The sequence below is a fragment of the Pyxicephalus adspersus genome, chromosome 5 (assembly GCF_032062135.1).
Source record: "Pyxicephalus adspersus chromosome 5, UCB_Pads_2.0, whole genome shotgun sequence".
Taxonomy (NCBI): Eukaryota; Metazoa; Chordata; class Amphibia; order Anura; family Pyxicephalidae; genus Pyxicephalus; species Pyxicephalus adspersus.
Genome location: NC_092862.1, coordinates 60,053,532 through 60,077,449, shown reverse-complemented (window position 1 = coordinate 60,077,449; position 23,918 = coordinate 60,053,532). Strand labels below are relative to the sequence as shown.

Sequence of the window (23,918 nt, the reverse complement as noted above, 5' to 3'; positions counted from 1 at the left end):
CTTAACTGTAAGGTATCATCACAGAAAATATGATGCAACCTGTTCTTTTCCTAACAGGTCTTTATCACTCCCACTCCTGTCAACAGGCTATTCTTTAAACTTCTTCTGTTCGTCACGGATCATAGAAGTGACAAGAATTTGGCTTTTTTCGACAGCCCAAGCCCAAAATATTGAAACCGCTTATCTTGGTAGCTCCAGTCAGCTAAACTTGGCAGGCATCTCTTCCACAGCACACTGGTACAGGCAATACCTCTTACTCAGCATTCTAACTGCATATGTACATTAAAGAGAAGCATGAGAACACAGACAAGCTGACAGCTTTTTGGGTGTGGAGAATCACAATATCTTTACATCTGTTTTAATAGTTATTGACAGGACATAGCCTATAGGTGTTGCGTCATACAAAATCTGCCTCCAGACTCCACAGGTGCCCTTTTCTGTACAAATACCGTGAAAAATGTAATCAACAGGTATCGTAGAAATGTGTCCTGATGTAGTAAATAAAGTTCTGAAGCCAGCTAGAATTTTCAGAAGGTTAAATTTACCAACCCCTATACTTCTTTCATTACAGCATTTGTGAAAAGACTGGGGAACGTAAGTAAAAAATATTTATTTAAAATAGCTACCCATAGAACATTTTTTGGTTATTAATATGATTATTTAGCATTAATGGCAGGTGTCCTGTTGTGTGTAAGAAGTAATGGCATGCAGTGGGAGAAGTTAGGAGTAGCACCAGAGGAGCTTGTCAGAGTGATGGTGCTTATTTATAGTCCAAAGGACAAAGCAGGTGACCTAGGAAACTGCAGCAGAAAATAGTGGTGTCACCATACTAACTATGCAATGTGACCTATGAATTAACAGTTGCAAAGAAGAAATATTGTGGCCATTAAAAAATAATATATATGTTTTTTTTTATATACTGTTAAGCTGTTTTTCCACTTTGAAGATGAAGGAAGGTTTTTATTCTGTCATATTTCATGAGACCTTATTACCTGGGTTTTCCTTGCAGTATCTCTGCTCCCCCCGTTTTCAATCATAGTGCTCTTTAATTAGGCAGTCCTCTAAATGGTCTATGTGGATTTTACAACTAGCCAAAGCAGTGTGTAAAAACAGAGGTGTGCAGGTAGCAAGCACACAGTGAAGAAAACATGCACTGTGTGAATATGTACAAGTATGATTGGCAACTTCTGAAAATGCAAGTTCCTTGTTTGTTGTGCTGATAAAACATTTTCTAATTTAATGGATATTATGTGTTTGTACTTTCTTCTGAAATTCTAATAAACTACTATTAAAAGAAAAAATCTGTTGGTCTGAACTGAACTTTAGCATGTTTGATAATATGTGTCATACGTGTTTATAATACGCAGACAATAAGGCTGCATATTTACTGGTGAATTGGATACAAAAATGATGGTTGGTTTTTCTTTTGAGATATTGGGCCGGATTTATTAAAGCTCTCCAAGGCTGGAGAGGATACACTTTCCATAGTGAAGCTGAGTGATCCAGCAAATGATTTTACTAAATCCATTCCAGGTTTGCTGGATCACTCAGCTTCCCCGTGGAAAGTGTATCCTCTCCAGCCTTGGAGAGCTTTAATAAATCAGGGCCATTAAATTAACACCATCTTTGCATGCTGAATGCTTGTTTTAGGTCGGTGACTACAAGTATTAAACCAAAAAAGCCAGGCAACTATTACATTTAGAAAGAGGACAATAATGGTAGCTCACAGACTTCACACAATATAGGTTTCAGTAAAGATTCACTTGCCAAGAGTCATTGATTTCTGCATAGTGGCTTGAAAGAACATGTGGTTCTAAATTCAATATGAAGTGTTTATACAGCTAATGTAGCTGAATTCTTGTTAGGCAAAATTTCTTGCATAAGTTTACTGATTTGTTAAATTTACATTTTTATTTTTTTTTAAATCCCTGTACCATGCACGGGTTTTCTCTTTGCAGCAGCAGTACATACGCCAATGCCCAACCTGTATAAAGTTGTAGCCAGGACTACATGGTCCATGCTTTGCACTATACATAAAAGGGCTGGTGGGCACAGCACATACAAATCAGACTGAATTGACTTTGCATCTTGTAGCCAAAACTGCCCTACATAAATATTTAACTGCTAGAAGGTAGTTTTTATTGACTGAAGAAAGTTGCAAAGTCTCTTCTGCCAAAAAGCTGCCTATGTCACATGCGCAGTGCACACTCCTAGTTTATTCACATAGATGGGAACTCTCCAGGGCAGTGGTCGCCAACCTGTTCGGACCCACGGACCACTAAATATACAGGCTCTGGACCACGCATACGGGGAGCCAGGTGTCACTCAAAGGGGAAGAAACTTCCCCCATAGTGATGTCATGATGCCAGAACCTGACCACTCTCCTATCGAAGGTCTGAGCCTGCCATGGGAGAGTGGGCAGGTTGTGTCCAGGGACACAACTCGCCCACCGCCCCAAGCCTGCGATGCGTACAGTGTATGATGGCTGGATGTATCCAGCCATCATACACTGAGCTGCTTTTCTAAAATTTAGGAAAACATTAAAGGAGAAAGTAAAGAGACTGGTAAATACGCAATAAAGTCCTGGCTGCTTGCAAATTTTGCAAGCAGAACTAAACCTATCCCAGTTCCATCTCAGAGTCCCGACATCTTCTTCCTTCTTTCTTGATGTGATCTTTGATCATCTTGATTTGTTCAGCTGGGATGACATACCGTTCAGTCTTGGCTTTCAATATAAAAAAGGATTAATTTATTGCAATATGTTTGTTACTGCTAGGGTATGACACATAGCAGCATCTCAGCTGAAGCAATATCAATATCTTTTGAGTGAGTACAAGCATTTAATTGAGCACAGTTGCTTCCACTTTCAATCATAAAATATTTTACATAAAGAAAAAGCTTTTGAACTCTACGCTCCCCTCTACTTAAAGCAAATAAAGTCACATGATTGCTCTTGGTTGTGCAACGTGTGGCATAGTCGCACTCAAAAGTTAGCCAAAGAGCTTAAACCTAAAAGGCCAAGTTGACAAAGGTCCTGGATGAAGGCATAACTTAATACCAACAGGTTTGTAAAACATTTTGAGGTCAAGTGTTGGGAACAACAATTAGAACTGCACCAGACAAATGTTTTGCTGAGCACAGTTGTGTAGTGAAGCATTCTGCTCTAAAGTCTGGGTTCTTTGCCAGAGATCAAGTTTGCGTGCAGCCTAACCTAACCTCCAAAACATAGCAGGCCTATCCCAACTCTCCACTCCCTCACTGGGTTTCCTATCCATGGGTTACTGTACCTACTACCAGAGAAAAAGACTTAGAACTTACAGCACTATAAGAGAAGAGCTGAACATTATGTTATTAAAATAATTTGCCCTGTCCCAGTTCTGTACAGGTTTACCTTAATAACTCTTTTCTTCCTGGTGCTCAACCTTAAACTTCCCTTGTCTAGTTCCTATCCCCCATGTCTAAACCACAAGCTAACCTACTCATATACCTTAGTGGACAAACCAAATTCAATTTAGTCATGTTCCCACAGTTTCCCACAGGGGTCTCAGAGGGCTGAGGGGCTCACTGATTTCTAGTACGTCATTGATTGTGTGTTGAGCATCCACATATAACCCGTTTTAACATATACTACTACTACTACTATAGAACTACTTTTTCACGCTGAAATGTTGCATTCTAGCAAAATACAAGAGATATGTATTCAGTGTTCTCCCCAGAAATTTTTTTCAGCCGGGTGGTAGGAAGCTGTAGCCGGGTGGTAAAAAAGGGGGTGTGGCAAAACACGGCAAATTTAGTGCTCCCAGTTGTTTATGCCATGGGTATCCAGTAACCTCCTATTGTTTCATTTGCACTTTCAATTTAGGACTCCTAGTTGCACTTTTCTCTGAAACAGCAACCCCAAAGTTCAATTTTCCTAACGTTTTACATTTGTGACCCCCATATCTTGAAATTCTTTAAATCTGGGGGCCTGAAATTGTAATAACTAGTATCTATGAGGATCCCCTGTACACCCTGAAAATTACAGGTCATAGTGACATACAGCTTAGGAGATATGGAGGTTTGTATAGAGAGCTGTGAGGATGCAGAATGACATGGATACTTTATACACACTGGATACATTTCACAGGCAGAAATCCGAGCTCGTGCTATGAGATGGGGGCGGGGCTGCCTGTGTCTCTTTCACATGAAGGCTGGAACTGTGTTCTCACCTCTCATCGGCAGCAATCCTCTGAACGGATGACACAGAGCACAGAGCAGCCTCACTGAGATCCGTGCATCCGAGGATGAGAGATGCCGAGAGCTGGGCGGGGTATTTAAATCAGCCGGGCGGAGCAACCGGCTAAAACCCTCTGGGGAGAACTATGGTATTCTAGATCCTAATCTAGCATGATATACTTAGCTACATAGCTTGATACAATATGAAAAAAATCCAGCCAGTGCCAAAAGAAACTGATACTATCTGGCACAATGAGCAGGTTGTCATGAGCTCATTTTTTTCTTTCAACTGATTAAATTACATGTAACCAAGCATACTTCAATGCAACGTGCATATTCAGCTCTGTCTGACCTGTCTAGGCTTACAAGAAACAGAAAATGTTTTGGAGGACATCCACACACACGTATGACTAGTCTTGTAACAACATAGTACAACATAACTAAATAACTGAGAATACAACTTCTAAGTGACCTCCAAAAATGTCATTTCACGCTGCTATTACACATTTAAAGTGATTACATTAGGATACAATTGTATATTTTTAGTATATTTCTTTGCAGTCCAGCATTTGTAAAGACTCTAAACAATCCACAGGCTGAAAAATACATTTGCTATTCAAGTTTAACCATAAGGGTGGCTTAAAACTTATTTACCTTATTATGTGTGGAAACACTCATGTTTGGGTGTTGTGACACATTTCCATATCTTTTCAATGGCACCCCAGAATGGATACATGGAATAAACAAAAACATCTACCTTTTAGAGTTTCAGCAGGGCCTTGGAGTTTTTGGCCTTTTTCTATGAAATGCAAGCTCCTGCAGAAGCTACACCTCAGAAGAGCAGTAGGAAAGTGAGACAGTGAGAGGAGGTAAGTGTGCCTACCTGGTGACGGACTGGCTGAAGGCTAGTCAACCAGCCGCGGCAATGCACCATGCTTGGATCTTTACATCCCACTGTAATTTTAGCATGTACAGCAGTGAAAGCTGACATGGTTTTATTGCATTTCAAAGCATAGGAAGAATGTTGTCACCCTTTTAAACAAAATGCTGATCCAGCAAATCATCTAGCATGAAGTCTTTTTGATATAGAATGGGCAACGTTATTTAGGTTGGCGGTATTTTGTTTATAGTGTACAGAGGAATACCAAGTTGCCAATTGTTGACCACCTGTCTGGCTGTTATAGTGATCGCAGAGGAAAAAAAAATCATAACGTGAATGAGTTCCAGGTCAGTAGTTCAATATTTTAAAGCTAGTGACTTTGCTTGTCTTCAGGAACAAAGTCCTTCAGGATTTTTTAAAGTCTGTATTAACCAAAAATAAATGATAGACTTCCTTAAAGCATACCTAACTGAGACCAGAGATACCTTATATATAAAGACATAAAGAACAAAAAAGTGTAACAGAGGTCTATAAAATAAGCATATTTTTGAAGAATAAGCTTTGTAAAAAAAATTCACCTCATTTTTACACCACTTCAAAAGGCTGAATGAGAAATTTTTAGATAAGAAGAATCTTTTACAAAGATTTCGACATTTTTCTTTTATTTGCTGTAAAGAAGGAGAATATATGAGGTGGACAAAGCACCATTGCTTTCTAAAAATCAGACAGCTGATATTACACTTTGTTTTTTTGAAATGCAGCGGCCAAGTCCTTTGTTCACAAATGCTTCTAGAACAAGTTAAACAAGTATAGTCAGTAGGTAACTGTTCTTTAAAAGTAAAGCCATTCTAAGGAATGCCCAATGCAATCATAAAGTGTAGAATGTGTTGCATGTTTCCTCCATTAAAATAACATAGTAAAACAGTATATGAAAGTACAGACTGTTCTGAATAGTAGACTCACCAGTCTACAATTTTGTGGTACTATTTACATGCAATGTTTGGGGTTTTTTTGTGGTTACAAAAAATATGCATCACACAACTGCTAAAACAGGTAACAGCCACAAAAGAATACATTATCATCATCATGTTTGTAATTACAGGAAACAAGTCAGGGCCATGTCCTGAAAAAGGTAGTTGTGACTTTGTCATGCTGATTCTTCAGATCCAATACTTCCACATTCTCTAACCCTGAACAAGAAACCAGAAAAAACAGAAAATGCTGAGTAGTTTATTTGCAAAATGCTTGTTCTGGGTCTGACTGAGAAAAACTTCAATTTGAGAAAGCCAGGCAAATAACATTTCCAGAAGAAGTAAATGTCCAACTCAATATATATATATATGTCTGGGGAACAATGCCAATGTGTGCATGGGGTAAATGTCTGCTCTGACATCTGGATCAGGAGAAAACAGTTTCTGTTTGCAATAGCCAAAACAGCCTCTGCTACAAAAGGAGGCTATAAATGTAATATTATTTTTATCAATAATTTAAAGATGTGCCTATCCAACTTCTGAATTATAATAATTTCTGAAAATCCCGTATAAATAAGATGTAATGGTGAAAAGAGCACCTGGGGACTTAACCAATCAATGCTGTGTATTGTTTCTTTGGAAGCCTTGTAAATGCAGGTGTGGGAGGGATGTATGTTCTATAAATACTTTGTACTGCAGGTATTCCAATCTCAGAAAGTTGGGAGATAGGTATATACATATTTTTATTTCTTACAAAATAAATATAATTGCAAAAAAAGGGATCTAAAAAAAGGGAAAAAGTAATTGTCCTTTATAATTTAACTTTACTGGCCATGCTGTGGCCAGTGAGAACAGAAAATGCCCAGACAGTGTCAGTGGAGGATAACAATATAATGGCATCAATTAAATAAATTGTGCAATATTGTTGGTCTCTGTAGGATAAATAGTAGTGCCAAAAGAACTGTTAAAAACCAGTTAAGCAGCGCATCTGGCTCAAGAGTCACAATTTGGTGACTTCAGGTAAAAAGATTTAAAAAGGGAACACCGTATTAGAGTTATTTTATCAACATTCTAATTTCTTGATTTTACTTATGTATTAAAGCACAGAGCACCACCAGTAGCTCTTAACTTTTATAAAATATTTTTCTAGACATGAAGAGCAATTATAGAAAAAGATTTGTGAAACTACTGAATAATTGAGCACGATGTTCACTGGCTGGCACAAAACAGTTGGCTGAAGGCCACAGAATGGTTTGATAAAAACTATTCTAAAATGAAAGGTTCACTTGAGCATAAATACTTTTTTTAACCTTCTGAATATAGATTGTGTTACTCTACAGATCTTCACATTATTCACAGCCTTGATCATTAGTTTTATGATAGACACATACGTTGATTAAAGGCTAGAATATGCTGGCAATGTTGGGCACATATCTAGGTTTGAAACATAAAGGGTATAGTAGGTAAAAACCCCAAATGAATGACATATGGTGAGCTAAAGCACTGTATTTTATAAACAGTTGCCATGAGTTTAGTATAAAATACCTAATCTATACAAGCATCATCAATGGCTCTGTGGCATTTTTTAGGATGGATTATTGGCTACCTGTCCACATCAGAAACCAGTATGACAGGTAAAAAATGCAAGGACAAAGTGTGGCCACCTTGTACCAGGCTGTGCCTGAAATCATCTAGTTTGCATTAACAGTGGTCTTACCCTCATACCTAACTACATACAGGTATTAGTATATACTGGTAGTTTTTACATGGGGCCTTGGAAGCCATAATCATGGTGTAATGGCAAGGCCCACAAGAGTTCCAGAATCTAAGGGACACCTGAAAAGCTAATAAACAGCAAAGAAATGTTGGCAATAGTTGCTAGGAAAAATCACAATTTTTTGCTATTCTGTTTGCCACATTTACAAAAGGTGATCTTTTATTTTCTTTATTTCATTGCTATGATCACAATATCGTATACTACCCTGAGTTATTACTACTGCACTCAACTGTGGACACTACAAGTGATGTCTCATCATAATAAGGAAATATAAAATAGCTTTTTTGTAAGCGTGTATTTTTTACTGTGGTCAACAGTGCTGGCAGGCTGCATATTATTGATTTTATGACAAAGGCTGCGGGCCTGTGGAAATCTGAACACGGGCCACAATTGGCCCCCGGGCCGAGCTTTGGACATGCCTGCTTCTAAGGGAAACCACACTTGCTATTACTAACAGTCACAAAAATAAGTGTACCCATTGAAATATTTCTTCCCGTTTGTGTTGAGGTCAGAGTAAAGAGTAAATCTCTCTAATGACAACACAGACAGCAACATACACCTAAAAAGTAGGTAAAAAAAACATAAAATGTAAGTCATGTTTAAATAGATCTATGTTCTTTGTATCCTTTTGCAAGTATAAGGTCATACATTTTGGGGTTCTACATTGGTATGTTAACTAACAAAAGCAAAAGGATTGTGATGGGTTCTAGCCCATTACAAATCTGTCCAAAACTAAAAAAAAACCTGCCTCAATAATTTCTACAGGGGCTATCATTGCTGACCTACTTGTGAAAATGCTAGTTATTTAGCTGACCTAAAACATTCATGCAGCCAGTGAAGCCAGGGCTTTTTATCTGCTTACTTATTTGGTAAATGGCTCAGGATGTAATGAAAACTATTTGTTCAGTATGACAGTCAGGTAACTTGCAGTTTTAAAAGGAGAGGTCAGCAATGGCAGCCTCCATATCTCGTATACCATATCTTCTTTAGGTGGCTCTTTCTAATTGCAATGCTCCACTGCTTCAGTTGTCTGATGGCATGACAGATTAGAAAAAAGATATGCACAGATACTCAACATTGTTCAGTGATAAGTCCTGCTGGATGACTGAATGACCAACAGCCAACAACCACTGCTATTTCCAATGGGGAGCATACAGTGGGACATCTCCCATTTGTCTTTTCCTCTCACCTCTTCATAGAATGAACAGCAATGTCCATAGAATGCCTCACTTGTCATGACTGTTGCTGGAAACGATCTCCAAAGATCATTTCTAGTGTCTCTATGTAGCTAAAGACAAGACGTAACACAACAGCAGTTCCCACCGAAGTTGAAGAACTAGAGAGAAGCAACTTTGTGATGGTAAGTAGTTTTGGGTAATGTGAAATGTTAATTATTACAGCAGGCTTCTCAGTTATCAGCTTCATGATGGGGCAGGAATAGGAACATTGGCCACTTATGGAGGAGAGCAGGGGGGTAGTCATAAAAAACGAAGAGGGGTATGGTAATAATAAAGGCTACCAATGGCACGCACGCGCAGAGAGAGCTTATACACGGGGGTCCTGAAAAAAGTGAGGGCACTGCGTGCCCGCCCCGCTACACCCCTGATGGAGAGGCATTTCTGCAGCCTGTTACTTTGTCTTATCACAGGTAGGATGCCCACTCATTATTATAATGCATTAAGCCAACCTCTCAGAAGAGACATGGTATTTCCACACAGTATAAAACAAAATTTGCTGACATCTATTATAATGATACCATATTTAAGAGCTTTACATATAAATCAATCTCACTGACATGTCATGGGTTTTACTAACATGTTTGTGGCGGGTTATAAATAGTCTCCCTTTATGTGTCCAAACACAAAACACACTAACAGCAAGCACTGGACAGTAATTATAGTGAGCATTCCTAATCCTCTATTTACTGTAAAGTACAGAGCTGCTGCTAGAGAAGTCTGCTGTACAAGACAAAACACACCTGAATAACAGATGAATACTGTCTATTGCCATGGCAGCCACATGATTGATCAGAGGGGTTAGCACAGTAAAAAGGATATGCTGCTGACATTAATGTATCTATCTTATAGACGATTAGCTAGAGAGAGGGCAGCAAACAGAGAACAACCACAGGTTCCAATGAGCCTGGTTATGACTCACTCTGTAGAGCATTAAATCCAGATCTTAGAAGCCAAGTTGTCAGACTCACTGGAAAAAAAAAGTTGCAAGCCTTATTTTTATCTCTGGCTGTGGAAATTAAAAGTTAGCATTGAAACTCACCTTACAGCTGTACAATCCTCCAAAGATGCATTGCTCTGCCTTGTAGTATGCCTTGTACTTGCAGAGTGGAATTGTGGAATAAAGTTTAGGAAGTGATCACTATAGGAACATTTAGACTGGTACTCGAGGTGTGGAATTTAAAGCACAGGATGGCCTATAGATCTGGCACATTAAGTAAAGCTATGTATTTTGGAGCTGATTAGCATACGTTGATACAATTAGATGAAATGGACCATCCAGAAGCAGCATGTCAGCAAACTGCTACACTATTCAGGAAGCATTGCAACTTTTTTTTTTTAAACTACATATTGTCAGATAAGTTCAGTTTAAGCCCTGTAACCTATTAAAGCTGCGTACACACTTGCAATTTTTGTCGTTGGAAAGGATCTTTCACGATCCTTTCCAACGACAAGGGAGTGCACGATGCATGAACGGTGCTGTACATACAGCACCATTCATGCTCTATGGAGAGGGGAGGGGGAGAGCGACGGAGCGGCACCCTGCTGCACGCTCTCCCCCTTCCCTTTCATTAGGATCGGCTGTCGTCCGGACGATGGACGACACCGACTGTACACACGGCATATTTTCGCCCGATAATTGGCCGATGCCGATTATCGGGCGATAAAAATCTGACGTGTGTACACAGCTTTACACTGCTTTGCATTCTTTTTAGTTTATAAAATCTAAACAAGCACAAACTCACTTATAAAACAGCAGCCCCCGGTTATGTGGTTATTTTTCTAATCTTTCTATGTATATTCGGTCACTTTTATAAAAAATTAAAAAAATAGGGGCAAAGACAATATTTCGGGATGTATTTCATATCTGCGGTAATGTTATTTATGTTAGGGTCTCTGTGGCCTAATACATCCTGTTTCTTCTCTTTTGTATTTTGTACTTGATTGTACGGTATGTGTCTTATTTGCAGTTTTGTTTTTTTTTTGTTTTTACTGTATTTGTTTTCTATTGTCTTGTCTTGAAGAGTCGCTATAACACAAGGTATGTATAAATATTGTTTTATAGGGTTATGTACCAAAATGTATGCTGGAACAAGTGCAATGGTCTGTAATTTTTGAGGGGCAGACCATTTTTTTTTTTTATTGCTATAGTTCTATTCATGTTTTGTGTGCCCACGTTGTGCAATAACCCTTCATTTACCTGTTTCCTTTCCTACAGCAGTCTCTAAAGACACAAATATATTTGCATGCATAAAGGAAATGTATGAAATTTCTAGAAATAAAAGTCTTTTTTTTAAGGGGATTTTTTTTCTGATCATAAATCAGCAATGCTCTAATATTGTAGTTTTAGAGCTTTACATATACATTGCATTTAGCTAACTGTAATATGTATTATGTATAACTCTAATCAGCACTGGTGAACAGATATTTCCACACATGGTCAGAATAGTAGGTCACCATATAAAAATTGTATGCGCCTTGCGGGACACTGATTAGGGGAATCACACAACTGTTCTTTGTATAGACTATACATATATTGTATAACTTGATATATATGTGGTAAGTGTCATAGCACTGCTGTATACAATATACAAGAGGATGTCACAAACATCTCACCTTGACACTATCAAAACCATACTGATTTGGGCCTTCCTGGTTATAATACTTATAAACATTTTATTCTAAGCCAAAATTATACAATGGTTCTGTTTAAATAAACTCACTAGTTTTTTGCACAATTCTAGCTTTTCTTATGGACATTATTTATGAAACAGGAAATTTATGTTTCATAGCCACAAAAATGTATTGTAGTTGGTAAAAGTATACATAATAAAAGCACTAAAATCTCTTATAAGCTTTAGCACATTAGAGATCAATTTATGGGAGCAGTGAATCTGACATTCACCAATAACCCTCTGGTAGAAAAAAATCACTGCCTGCACCTGGAAGATTCTCCTTTTTGGAATTTAACACTCGCTGCTTTAAAAGTAGACCCCATAAATGTACATTTTAAAGCTTATTGGAAAAAAAAATAGTGAATAGTAACTTTCAATTTTAGAGTATATTAGTGTGTAAATTTACCACATCTGGCACAGAAGAATGTAAAATAAACAAAGAGGGTTGGTACATAATGATTTAAAGTATTCTAACGTAACATCATAATCCCCCATAGCACTGTGAAAGATTTTTTTGTCAATGGTATATAAAGCAATTTTCTGACTAGAATATATTTTCTGTATAAATGACTCATATACTGTTCTTTATTACAAAACATTTCTGGTCAGTTTCATAGCTTTGGTAAAGTCTAGTCAAGTTTTTATGTAATTCATCATGTCGAATAAATTAAAATTGCGCTGTGCTAAATTTATCATACGTAATCACTACTTCTGTAAATTATTGCTTGGGTGATGAATAAGCAGTCAGTGTTTCCAGGACCTTTATAAATACTCTCAACCACCATGGTCATCTGACAAATGTAAGAGTTGGGAGCTGGAAGCAAATGGCATAATAACTGTGCCAGTTGGTATAGTAGGAGCATCAATCAGAACCAAATCTTCTATAGAGACATAATGCTTTATAAAAAATGCACTTCTTGTCCCAACCCATTCCTACCATTTCTGTTATGGTGTAACAAGTATAGGAAGAGAGGGACAATTTCTCCACTCTATTCAACAAACAAAAATCTGCTTGGCGTCGGTTTTCAGAAAAAGTCCTCTGGGATGTTTATATACTATGGAAGATCCACAAGTAATTGAAGATGGCTGTTACATGGCAAGAGCAAAAGGATGAAGTTGGCCTGCTGCTATTTTGCTCTGTACAGTCACAGTCTGAGGTAGGGGAGCTCTGCGTCTAATTCCTTTTTTTTTTAATTAACAAAAAACCAATTAACATTGGTTCTGCTGTCTGTCAAGATTGTGTATATCTCCTATATGGTTGGGCAAAAATGCATGAAATGAGGATTATTCCATTTTTTTTAATATGGTATATAAAGAGATGTGAATACTTGTAATATGTGACGACTCTATGTTCATAGTTCATCTTTTGGTATATAGAATTACGATTTAAAATTGTGGATTTTTTTAGTTTACAATTTTGCGTTTACATTATTAACTAAAAAAAGGAACACATGGACTCGTGCAAGCACTGGTGGTTCAAGTGACACATTGCACACTTTTGACTCAAGTATCCAGTGGCCACATTTAAAAAAACAAAACCTGGCCTCAAATATAACTTAACATAACAAGTTCAAATACAAAGCACACAAGATGAACTTTTTGATCATGCCAATGAAAACCAAAGGCTTTTTTAACTTCAGTTATTTAGACAATAAGATGTTAATTCAAGGAGCTGTTTTTGCCCCATACAGAGGGCAATTACTGGCAGATTAGGCTTAAAAGTACCTAATGTAAAGAGATAATCAGCATGTGTTATTTCTTTGCAATAGCTGCCTTGTCAACAAACAAGACATCCCTTCACAGTACCTTGTGCATGATGCCTTGACAAAGGAAAGTAGATTACTATTTAGAATTCTTCGTTCTCATGTTAACAGCTTGAGTGTGATTAAAGCCTTCATTCTACATGTCTGTTTTGATTTCTGAAAAAGGCTTTGTTGTAAATCAAAAACATAGTGTTAGTTCAGAACCGAATTTTGGTGACATGTCCCTATGTAAAAGCATTATAAAATGGAAAATAAAAGCATTTTTTACCAAAATGTAAAAAACCTGAAGAATAGTATGCAAAACCTTGTTGGCGTGCAGAATCATTTGCTGGCACTATATAGCATTCAAAGAAGTGAGCAGATGTTCTTAGTTGCATCTAACTGCTAGAGCCACTGGACAATGCCAGTGTCACCCTCCCTTTTTTTCTAAACTTGGGAATAAACTTATACAAGTAGACACCTTATGTTTAATGCTGTTTGCTATTCTGCCTTAGCTTCTACTATGAAAATTAAAAAAAAAATTAATAAACCCAACCACCCACACTGCCCAGTTTCCAGATTTAGATTCTATTTTGAGAACTACTTTAGTATAAATTCTAAACCATTGTTTCATTATATGTAACATTAAAAAATCCCAGACACTCCTGTTAACCCCCAGGATGCTAGTTTCAGAATAAGCGTTGGATCTTTAAACTAAGCCACTTAATTGGTCCCAAAAGAAGACCAAGCTAGGAAATGTCTGGAAGTTTGGTAAATTCTTAGGGTTATGGTGACAACATGCCAGAGACAAGAGTACTAAGAAGCAGCCTACCTGTTTTTATTGAGTCTCCCCCTTCCTAGCTACGCCATTACTATGTCATGTTCTTTTTTGATTTTGGTAACATTTCTGGCCAGTGAGGACAGAGAGGTAAAAGGAAGGCCCTCCAGATCAAATCTGCAGCTAGCCACGTGTTGTGAGCAGAATTACTCTTGTGACATGATGGGTCCTAATAGTCATAAGATTTCCCAGTAAGGTTCCTATTGGTCCAAAGCTGATCTTATGTCTATTACCCTACATAGTCTTGTAATGTACAAAAATATTCTGGAACATTTCTTCTGCAGTTTTTACACACAGATATGCGATGATAAAGTTAAAAGTAAACATGGGCAGGTGCCGACGCTATGGTACCTATTTTAAGTACAGAATGAGCAATACTGAAAGTCAGAAAGATCATTTCTAACAAAGGCACTGCTATGGATTCATCACTGGCCTGATAGGCACAGGAAAAGGTGGTGCAACACCCACTTCTACAAGTTACAAGTGGTTGGGGTACCATTACAAAGACAAAGTAATGGAATTAATGGAGGGTATGAAGAGAAATGACAAATGATCCTGATGTCTGTGCAATTGCTTATTACATTTAGAAAAAAAGTGTACATTTCCATGAAATGCATTAAGTCTAACGTTCTACCATATTTTAAAAAATTTCAAATGCAATTTACATACACATCAGTCTCCAGATACCACAACAACAAAATCTCCCTGTTTACAGTTCTCACCAATCAAGAAGTTCACCTGGAAGTTTTGATTGTTCCTGCTCATTTCTGATATTTCAGATCTTTTTGATAAATACATCAAATATAAAAAGCCAACATGGACAGTGCAAGCTCCTGATAACAGCCACATCAGATCTCATCAACAAAGTCCCCAAGAGATATGAGAAACTCATAAAATAAGCATATAATGGCAAATCCAAAAGCACTCAAATGTAGCAAAAAATAGCACATTGCAACAGAATTTAGCAGGGCAGTCAATAAATTGATGTATGTATGAGACTGCATTGAAAAATGTCTACCATTATATGTTTGCTTGTTACTGATTGCAGCTCTTCATATATGGTATCTATTCCTACACGTATGTAATTACACAAAGAAAGTATATTTCTGGTAAATGTATATGTGTATTATCTAAATGTAAAATGAATCTCTGGTCAAAATCTAAGGCTTTTATTACAAAAATGTATTTGAATTTACTTTAATATTCATCCAATCAATTCATGACCAAAAAATGTACCATGCTGTCTTTGCACAATGGACCTGATTTATAAAGGCAAACGAACAGGAGCAGGCATAAATCTCTACGATACCCTCGCATTTCAGGCCTGCCTAACCAGTGGATGAATACACGCACTGCAATCACAGTCCCAGCACGATCTGGCTGATCATATACAAATACTAGCTCAAAGCCCAGTATGATTGAAGCCCTTTTAAAGTACAGAGAGGGGATTAGGAATGCAGTAGAAAGGTATAGACCATCCAACCCAGCTCCTTGCCCTTTAAGTATCCTAGCAGAAACATGGCCTAGAATGGCAAAGCTTTAAAGCCTCCCTTGTTTGGAACCAAATTCCTGTGTCCTCATTTCCTGCTGAATTGGTCCCCTGATTAATGGACTTCTCTAACCAACATTTAAAAAATTAACATTTTACCTTTTTTCAAAAGTGTTATGTGTGTTCAAAATGATTGCATTTGTTATGTAGAAAAGTCCATTAGCCTATTTAGTATGTGTCTGTGCTCAACACGGACCCAATGCAATAACAAGCCAAAGTCAATTGGCCATAACAACACATCGAATCGGTGTCCGCTTTGTGAAAATTGACCAAGCAGCATTAAAACACTGTGCCACATACTACAATGCATTACAATATATTTTGGCCCCTGTTGTGTATTGAATACCTAAAAAATCAATGCAACACAATAACAGAATACACATAAACGCAACACAATGCATAAAAAATGGATGTCAACTCATGTAAATGAGGGTGCATTTAATACATATGAGTATATGAGTCAAACTAAATGCAATGGACATGGTATGAATACAGAGAGCATTTTCACTTTTTACATATTTTTCAAGAGCCACATAACTGGAGGCCCCATATACTTTGTGCTACATAGTGTTTCTTTTTGTCATCTCAGAATGTTTGAAGTTAAGCAATATTATTAACTGCATCATGGGTTTTAGGTATTAGGAAACAAAGCAGAAATTGTGAGGAATTCCTACAATTATCAGGCTGTCTGGGGCCACCATAAGCAAAGTTGTAATTGTATGAAAGTGCTTTTTCAACAGAATGACTATAGAACCCTGTTATGTATGTTCACATCTCCACACGTAGTGATAGTGTCTGTGTTTCTGGAGAATTACATTTTTGCAGACATCACATATCCCTTGCAGTTGTTTACTCAGTAAGTAAATGTGGGCTGTATATGGCTTTCTGGTTTTTAGAATGCCTGTTTGCCCTTTTCTGAATTTTTTCACTGCACACATACAGAAATACCAAACACTAGAAGCACCAGGGTCCTGTGGAATGAAACAGCAAACATTGTCAGTGGCTGCCAGCCAGATAGAAGTGCTCCTTCAACCCACAGAACACAGCAATCCAAGCTCTACACTCCATAAGACACCACCGGCAATTATTAGTATCTTTAGTATTTTTTTTAGTATTAGTAAATATTAGTATTATTAGTATCCCTCCGTGCAATTTCGTTACTTGGTTTGCTGTTAACAGCCCCCTTTCTGTCTTAGCTGTATGGAGATATCTATCAGGGTGATGCAATGTGCTCAGAAAAAATTCCTATGCTTAAAATGGAGCTGGAAACATATGCGCTGTATGACTCGAACTGAGAACACAAACATAACTGCAGGCTCTGATAATTTGCAGAAATACATATATTGCTATAATTTGTTTTACTAGAGTCAGCGACTTCTTGTGCTCCTTCATCAACTAAAGACCCATGATAAAAAGTCTTTTAAATGAAGTGTTCGTGTTGTTCATAGCATCCAGAGCATCTGGCTCATTTTCAGCTGTTTTAGAAAAATGAAAGTTGGATATTAACAGGTTCTTGCATCTTGCAGGCAGCTCGAAACCTCTTTCCAATGGAATACTTCACATATGAGGTCCAAACTATGTCCATTTTCTGAGCAGACAGAAATACAACACCTTCCATGACCAGAATGTTTCCAAAGTATTTCAGCCCATATATAATCGCCCTCTATTTCATACAACTAGAGTACGTCAATACATGATCATGAGAGTGATCAATTAAAAAAAAAACATTAGCAGCACCTATTAGGAGCCACAATTACACACAACAAAACCCACCTTCAATACAGAGCTGTCCCCCAAGTATATATTTTTTTCCAGCAGATGTCACCAGTCTCAGGTAAGTTACAGGCTGTAATGGACCAGTCAGATGATCCATGCAATATATATATATATATATATATATATATATATATATAAATTATTTTTGTTAACCCACACACACAATCTGTTCTAGCTAGCTGGATGCCCACCAAAATAGAGGAAGTGAAAATGAAGGGTAAAAAAGAGGGCATCACTTATCGCTAGTGAGAGCATGTAACCTGAAAATAGCAAAATTGGATCACTGTATCTTTAAACTATCTACTTTAAAACTTTTGAGCACTCCTCCAAGATAAATCAGATTTGCTCAAAAAGCCTTCAAGAAGTCAATTTTTAAGTAGCAGCTTCTGATGTCACTATACCTACTTTTTCCACAGCAATATATTAAATATATTAAATTTTTTGAAATACAAATTATTGAAAGCATATCACCAATATCTGTAGTCTCCGATCAATAAACATCTAATGTTTACTAATTCAGATATCCATTCTGGTTCTGGACAGTGAAAATAAAAGCAGCAAGTGATGCGCATCTTATTTGTCACTCTGCTCTCTTCTTCATTCAGTAGGCCTGCTGTCAGGGTACTGATTGACTCCTTGTACTTATTCTGCCTCCCAATGCCAGAGACTGCAGCTAAAGCAGAGCCCAGAAGTATGCCAGCTTACTGAGTGGACAGTAAAAGGAAAGCAAAACAATGATGAGATAATCCCTCTACTCCCTGCTCCATCTTTCCCAGTCAGCATGGTAATGGTAGCATGTGTGCTGCTAATGGTAGCATGTGTGCTGCAATAGAAACAGACTGGCTCCTAGCCCTGGCTTTTCTAGCTCAGTCTGTTCTACAGGTGAATACAACTGAAAGATATTAAGGCGGTTTCTGATAATTCAAGTTTTCCATTTAGAAGTACATTTTTCATTCTTTAAAATAGATACATAACTTTACTGATTTTGGTATTCTTAATATAAACCTGAAGTTTTGCTTTAATACAACAATTACACACATAGTTTTACACAATGAGTGTAAAGTAGGAGCGTATTTCCCAATGAGGTTGCTTTCTACCGGTCATGTGACCCTGGCTGCCTTAGTGGTAACCGCTGCTAAGAAAGGTAATGTATGTAAATATATTTCACTCTATTCACAGATATTGAGCAAAGTGTATTGGATTATTAGTCATTACAGCCATGTAGTCTGTAAGTGTGAAGCTCAATTTAAAATCCCTTTCTCTGACTGAATGCTGGAGAAAATTCTGTAAAGTAAAACATGTTATAAAATAGATCTACGAAAGCTTGAATCGGTAAAGTGTTACAGATCAGTGTATATTAAAGTGTTAATGATATGCTTCTATTCTTTAGAACAATATACTTTTAACCAAAAAATATTTTACTTTATCAACTAAATGTAATTTATTGCAGGCCTGCAGCCTTCATTTTAGTCCTGAACACTTCTCCTAAAGCAATGTTCCACTTTGAAAATTTGTGATCAGGCAATGATCAACCTTTTTTTGCAGAAAGAGAAAGGCGAAGTCCAGATACCCAGAGCATCCCAGCATCCCTTGGGGCTGCGAAGACTGAATAAACTCCCGCTTGCGAGTTAAGTCATCCCAGCCCAGCCAATCAAGATGGCCAAAGATCTAAACAAGGAAGAGAAGAAAAAAGAGGACGGTGTCGCTGTGATGGAATGGGAACCGGTGAGAAGGGGCATTCCACACTATTTCTGGAGTTTAGTTCCGTATTAAAGAGCGAGGGGTTTTACTTCAGAAGGCGTTCCCTGGTGGTGGGCGGAGTCATTAGGGCGGATCCTAACTAGTGTGGTCCGGCCCACCCCTTAAATGGCCTAGTGGCCATAAAACTTTGCCGACCCCTGTTCTAGTGTAACTGTGTAAGAGGGAGATTCCTTCTCACTTCCTGTTGTGTCTACAAGACAGGAAATCCACACAATGGGTCACAAAGGGAAAGAATAACTGAAAGTGGTTTTATTCAACCTTTATTCTATCCAAAAAAAGGTGCTGTACTGGGTTTAGATATACTTTAGGCCAGGGGTGTCAAACTCAAATACACAGTGGGCCAAAATTAAAAATTTAGACAAAGTTGTGGGCCAACATGAAACTGAAACAGCACCACTACTACAATTCCCTGTGTCAAGAAAACAGTCCAATGCAGGGCCTAATGGTATGAGTGACTGGAACTCCCTCTTCACTGAAATGGCATCCCTGGGTCTAAAAACGGTCCAATGCGGGGCTACGCATAGACAGAGAGGCCGCTGGTCTATAGACGTGAGTGATGCCAGGGAATTGTAGTAGCCGCGCTATATCAATGCAGTGGCGGGTCCGCTGCAATTCATATTTAGGATTCCTTTGAGGGCCAAAAAAAAGGATGTTGTGGGCCAGATTTGGTCTGCGGGCCAGAGTTTGACACCCCTGCTAAAAAATATATTGATGCGAGTATTAAATTATTTAATTTTAAATGAATATAGGGCGGCCATAAAAATTGTGCAAGCTATTAGTAAACCATGTAGACTGTATTTTCAATATCTCTAGTTGCTTGATAATTTAAATATTAAAAGTTTTAATAATTTAATAATTGGGTGCATATTTAAAATTAGAGTTAAAAAATTCATAGTGAGTGCAAAAAAAAAAAAAATCTGTCAGTGCAATTTTTCCTTATATTACAAGTTCTTTCTTCATTTCTAGATTTAAAAAAAGTTCCCATGCATATTGTCTGTATAAAAATTACAATTAGTGGGACCCTGAGGAAACGAGCATGAAGATTTCATTTTCCACCTGTACTATATATGCGGAGAAGCTAAATACAAAGCTGAAGCACCTGTGCTCTAACACAGACGTGGAACAGGAAGTGCAGGCATGACTTATCAGAGGCCCGGGAATGCTGGGAATTTCAGTTCTACAACAGCTGGAGAGCTACAGGCCGCCCACCAACATTTAAAGCTAGTACAAATATCAAATGCAATCAAGCTTTAATTGTTGTGTTGTGAACATGTAGGGAATAGTAACAAAAATAGAGATGACTCCCATTTCTTGAGCTTGAGTCAGATTATGTAACTGCTTTCCAGGGTGTTTATATTGCCAGAAAAAAAAAAATCATTCCTCCTAGGCTCACCATAGTTCACAAAGTAGCGTCTGTAGGAACAGAACTTAGGAAATAATACCAAAGCAGAGGACACATTAATTTGTGCTTTCATATGAGAACACTAGTCCACTTTTCTGTATTTTTTTTCAAATGAGCATTTGAATTTAATTTTTATAATTTGGATAATGAGCCAGTGGTACACAAATAGATGTCTACCACAAGCATAATTAAAATAGCAGGAAAATTAATATATATTTAAAAATATTTGAATGTCTTGTAGTAGTGACCTTTAGATATCATCTATCCGTTGTATCCACAGCCACATCAATGCCCATTTTTCAGCACCCCTCAATGCACAGTCACACTGATTGTCAGAAGGTATTCATGCCCTTTTTTAACTTTTCAATATTTACAATATAATATATTTACAATATAAAATAGATGAAGGATTGGGGATGTCCTGGCTTCCGAAAAAATGAGGAAAAAGTTGCGTCATGTATCTGGTAGATTCATTTTTACAGTAATTCTTAGAGTGGATGTAAAGGCATTTAATGCTATTGGTGTCTCCTCTGTAAAAAGTCACCTATTTTATTTTTCCTGGTGATCAGTATAGGACAGGAAATAGAGGGAATTCTCCCTGAGGGCTGCATACAGCAAAAAAACAATGGTAGTTTTAATCCATGTATACTCTATGCAAAACTAGATTTTTGACGGAACATAAAGTTTAAAACATTTTGTATAGAGATATGGTAAACACAGCCGATTCAACCGTCTGACATTTTGTACCTGGTATATCAGGTTACAGCCAATAAATGAGAATACTGGTGTTAAACCAGTTGTGTCTAGCAAAACATCTTTTCTCATCGCAAGGACAGAAATATATAGACTTTTGAAAAATAGTGAGATAAATTCCTTTAGGCCTCAATTTCACTTTATATCCAGGTAGTAATGTACTAAGTATTTTCACACTCAGATTATTGCTGTAAATACTAAATCTCCTCAATTACCTGAAATATACTGTAGCTAAGCCTTGTCATGTAAACATCTAACAGAGTCTCTAATTTGAAAGGTTTTCACAGACTGTCTTCTGATTCTTTATGTCATTTGGTATTTGTTCTGCCAATGTAAATACAGCTACTCTTCTAATCTGGGCCTGCTGTCACCTACATTTGGATGAATAGTATTGTAAACTCTGCTACAATTTAGCTAGCCATTTATTATGCAATATTTTCCATTGATAAGGAGACAAAAACATTGAAACAACTAAAACAATTGTATTTTTAATTGATTTTAGGCAGAATGTCAATCTGAAAATTGATTGTGTAAAATATTTTTTTAACCCTCATAATAAAATCAAAAACACATTTTTATAATATGATCAATATTTTAATTAGATCATCATTAAAGAAATCCTAATACTGATGAAATAAGTGATGGTACAGTAGTTTTAGTTTTAGATAACAAGGATCAATTTAAATTGATTGTAATTACAATAGTAATATAAATGGGAAAGTGAATACCTAGCACTGGGCCCTTTAAAAGCCTGGCTAAGCAGTGAGCTTATTAGCAGCTACTATTCCACCACATGGAGCTATGACACACACAGCTCTCCCAAATGCCATGGAATTCCCAGGACAATACTGTTTCTATACCAGTGGAAACCTTTCACATGGCATCTCTTCCACAACACGTACTGTAACCTGGCATTGAGCTATTCACAAAAGCTGCCAGTGCATTCATTCTGTTATTTCAAAAGGGGGCAGTTACAGGCTGGATTCCAGGGAAATGTGCTCTGTATTTTTTTTTCAGTATCAAAAAGACGATATATAAATGTTTCTGTACATATGCGCAGGTTGCACACATAACCCTCCATATGTCTCTAAATACGGCATGCTATGTGACATATACAAAATATGGCTAAGGTTAAACTATTCTACGTAAAAATGTGTGCTAGCCATCTATAAAACAAACAACGATTCAGCAAACCAGATCTCTAGTTATTCTCTAATATCTGTAACAAGAAATCATGAGGCACCTTATACCACAGCAATGCTTTCAATAAATTATATAATTGCTGTAAAAATTAGTTTGGGATATAAATTTCCAGGTGACCCTTATTTTATACTTTTTTGTGCATATAAAAAAACTGTAATGTATCTTTTAAAGAAATCACAAATCATTTCTGGCCATATCAGCATTATTTCTGACTGTTGAAGAAAAAGAAAATAAAAGTTGCACATGAGTGAATACTTGAATGCAAACAAAAATTCACTTCTTTAACTTTGAAAAAATGTTTCTACCATGTAACGGTATGGGAAGAATAAATACTTCATCCATATTCCTTCTCTCATCTGTATATGTTACAGGATAATGTAACAAGGAAAGTGGTGCAGTTATGACAGCCAATTACAGATACCTTTCAGAGATTTAGAGGAGGCAGATTTATTAAACCTGGTTGCTACAATAAACAGTGAATAGTTTATTATTTATTATTTATAGTTTTTTCCCCTTAAATCCAGTATCCTTTCACTAACATAAATTTCTTTAACAGTTCTTTTACAGTGTGCCTTTGTAACATTAAAAATTAATTGCAGCAAATTGCAACATATCACTAATGACTTTTTATACTTCTCATACCAGGGAAACAAATGTTTCTGCAGCTGGTAAAGGCCCATGTCAATAAATAGCCTTAGGCCCAATCAAGGAGATATCATTATAGGGTTCCAGAAAACAGGCCTTCAAAGTATTACTATAGGTTACCGTAGCTGTTCAGAAGTAACACATAACATGAAGTGATAATGAAAGTTTTTCCAAGAACTCTGTAATTGCAACTTGTGAAAAATACTGTGCATGAAGATACCTATCCTTCTCTCACATTCATCAGAATAATCGCTTTATTAACACATTCCATCCAGACTACAAGGAAGTTGCAAATACATGTGTATAATATGTGTTTATATACACACACCACAAAGCTTTGCAGAACTTATATCTACATAAATGCGCAGTAATACCCCATAGACACATACTTATGTATATATGTGTTTACTATCATTTAGATATATATACACACACACACACACACACACACACACACACATATATATATATATATATATATATATATATATATATA

General features: G+C 37.1%; 1 protein-coding gene across 8 annotated transcripts in view; it reads right to left on the bottom strand.

The window, feature by feature from the left end:
* The window catches only part of ATXN1 (ataxin 1), a 171,813-nt gene that overhangs the window by 143,025 nt on the left and 4,870 nt on the right, over nt 1–23,918 (bottom strand). Inside the window, exon 1 of one of the 8 annotated variants that reach the window (XM_072411652.1) lies at nt 7–302. The exons of the other annotated variants lie outside the window; for them this stretch is intronic. The gene's annotated coding sequence lies outside the window, so the exon portion shown is untranslated. Of the gene's footprint in view, nt 1–6; nt 303–23,918 lie in introns of those variants that run through there. 8 annotated transcript variants of the gene reach the window in all.